The sequence below is a fragment of the Mustela erminea genome, chromosome 10, assembly GCF_009829155.1.
Source record: "Mustela erminea isolate mMusErm1 chromosome 10, mMusErm1.Pri, whole genome shotgun sequence".
Classification (NCBI taxonomy): Eukaryota; Metazoa; Chordata; class Mammalia; order Carnivora; family Mustelidae; genus Mustela; species Mustela erminea.
In genome coordinates, this window is record NC_045623.1 from 88,615,623 (window position 1) to 88,618,579 (window position 2,957).

At 41.6% G+C, this 2,957-nt stretch overlaps 1 non-coding gene across 1 annotated transcript; it reads right to left on the bottom strand.

Annotated features, from left to right (window-relative positions):
• Positions 1-1,833: 1,833 nt before the first annotated feature.
• Positions 1,834-1,967, bottom strand: LOC116568405. Its single transcript, XR_004276611.1, has one exon. It is a non-coding gene; the product is annotated as a U11 spliceosomal RNA (small nuclear RNA).
• Between the last annotated feature and the right edge of the window lie 990 nt (positions 1,968-2,957).

Below are 2,957 nucleotides of genomic sequence, written 5' to 3' on the forward strand. Positions count from 1 at the left end.
CCTGCTTCTGCTTTTCCCTTTCCCTCCATCCCTCCCCTAGCTCATGCTCTCTCTCTCAAATAAATAAATAAAATCTTTAAAAAATAAAAAATAGGGCACCTGGGTAGCTCAGTTGGTTGGGCAGCTGCCTTAAGCTTGAGTTATGATCCCAGAGTCCGAGGATCGAGTTCCACATCAGGCTCCCTGCTAAGCAGGGAGTCTGCTTCTCCCCCTCATCCTCCCCTCTCTCAGCTCTCTCTCTCTCTCTCTCTCTCAAATAAATAAATAAATAAAACATTTTAAAAATAAAAAATAAGTCTTAAAAAAAAATTCCAGTATAATTCCCCACTGAGTATAACTTTTGACTCCCCCAAAGCTACCTTCTGTTGACTAGAAGCCTGATAACATAAATAGTCGATTAATATGTTTTTTGTATTATGTGTATTGTATACTACAGTCTTACAATAAAGTTAAACTAGAAAAAAAGAAAATGGTATTAAGAAAATCATCAGGGGCAAGCCTGGGTGGCTCAGTAGGTTAAGAGTCTACCTTGATCCCAGAGTCCTAGAATCGAGCCCCATGTGGGACTCCCTGCTCAGCTTGGAGCCTGCTTCTTCCTCTCCTGCCTCTCCCTCTTGCTTGTGATCCCTCTCTGTCTCTCAAATAAATAAATAACATCTTAAAAAAAAAAAGAATCAGGGAGGGGCACCTGGCTGGCTCAGTCAGTAAACATGCAACTCTTGATCTTGGGTCATAAGTTCAAGACCCACCTTGGGCACAGACCTTACTTAAAAAAAAAAAAAATCATAAGGAAGAGAAAATACATTTCCAGTATTGAACCTGTGTTGTTCAAGGGTCTACTGTATATTGGAACACTAGTATACATTTGTTGTTAGAATGAATGAACCCTTTGCTAAATCTTTTTCCTTTACATTTTCTAAAAATTAACATATAATGTATTATTAGCCCCAGGGTACAGCTTAAATCTTTTTTTCTTTAAGTTTTTCTTTATTTGTTTCAATAATCTCTAATCCCAAGGTGGGGCTCCAATTTACCACCAGGAGATCTAGACTAGGGTCACATGCTCTTTGGGCCAGCCAGGCGCCCCTAAATCTCCTTTTAAACGTAATTTTACATGAGGATACATTCTTGGGAGATGAGTTTTTTGAAGGTTTTAGATTCTTGTGTCCGTGCTGGTTACCCAGAAAGGTTGCTGGTATCCATCAGTAAGAAAGTGCTAAACTGGTATTTTAAACTATTGCTTCTGTTTTTAAAGGACAAAAGCTACAGAAAGAACATTATTAACACAGCTAAAGGGATATATAGGGCGCCTCAGTGGGTTCCGATGGGAGCGACTATCCTTTACTTCTCCCCTCACTCGTGCTCTCTTATTCAAAAAAGAAAAAGGAAAGGATAAAGATGCCTGGTTAAAGGGAAGAATTCTTACAAAATCAGTTATGGGTGAAGATGCAATCACCTCTGCAAGCAGACACTTAGGAATCCACTGGGGGCATAATTCAGAGTGCTCTTGAGTAAACATAGAATTTACCTTCCTTAAACCTCAATTCCCTAACCTGTGAAAACGAAAAATAGGGGCTCTTCCTACGTCAGCAGTTATCTGCTGGTTTGTGAAAAACCAGTTTGTACCCACAATACTTCGATGCTTCTCACATATAGTTAACTTACCAAATTGTCAGCATCTTTTCACTACCTTAAAGTCTAAACCAGCCTAACTAAACCAGCCCAACCAAGCCACGCTTACATTACCGGTCACCTAAGCGTCTAACTTCCACAATTACCCTTACAACTATAAGTCAGAACCAAAGAATAAACTAACTTTTAGTTACTTAAAGCAAGGGCGCCGGGACCAACGATCACCAGCTGCCCAAGTACCAAAAAATTATGCTTCCGAAATCTCTTGATGTCGATTCCGCACGTAGAGCAATGGAGCTGCCCTACGTGTGCCACTCACGACAGAAGCCCTTTTTGCCTTTTCAGAAACAAAAACAGGGTGGCAGTGCTAGCGAATCCCTCTTTCGATAAAGGTGAAAACATACTGTAAGCAATTTCCTATTCTGTGTTCCTTATATTGAAGGGGGAATTGCAAGACATGCTGATCCGTTGAGCAATACTCACAAGAAGACTTTTATGATTTGTCCTTTGCGCTATATAGAAGTAAAGGCAGGTACGTAAATTGCTATGCAAATGAAAGCGGTGCTTGCTGGGAAGGGACCGGCGGGCGCAGAGGGAGTGGCTAGGAAGTGCGGTTGTGGGAGACCGCGGGGGAGCTGTCGTTCGTTGCAGTGGGCCTCGGGTCGCACCTGTTGTACGTTAGGTTGGGTACTCGCTTCTCGGAGGCTCTCGGTATCTGAAGACACGAATCCCATCCTATTAAAATTGAAAATGTACGAACTTGCGCCATCCGTGGCCATCCACCCGGAAGAGGCCCCACTAGGGGAGAACTGGCGGCACAGGGAAAGACTGGGGGCAACCTAATCTGCTAACGGATTAGCAGAACGCAGTGTGTTCATAAAGTGGAATGAATGCCATCTGCTGCGCTGCCAAAGATTGAATTAAACACCAAAAAGCACTGAGTGATAAGAATTGCAGAATAAAGTACAGCATGACGACCATTAACGTGAAAAAAAAAAGCAATACGAAATTTGGATTGGTCAAATAAATCTTTATCAACAGATTAAAAAAAAACTGAGTGAAGGTTAACATTAAAGTAACATTAAAGTAATAAAGAACATACACGTGTGCACATAAAACCCAGTGCTATATATTTTCTAATGCCACTTTATTAACTTTTAGAAAAGGATTTGCCAGAACACATCAGTGACTACCTCTCTCTGGGAAGGAAGGAAGGATGGGGACCATGACATACAAGACATCAGACTTGCCTGTAATACTGTAATTATTTTAAAAAGCAGGGGCACCTGGGTGGCTCAGTGGGTTAAGCCTCTGCCTTCTGCTCA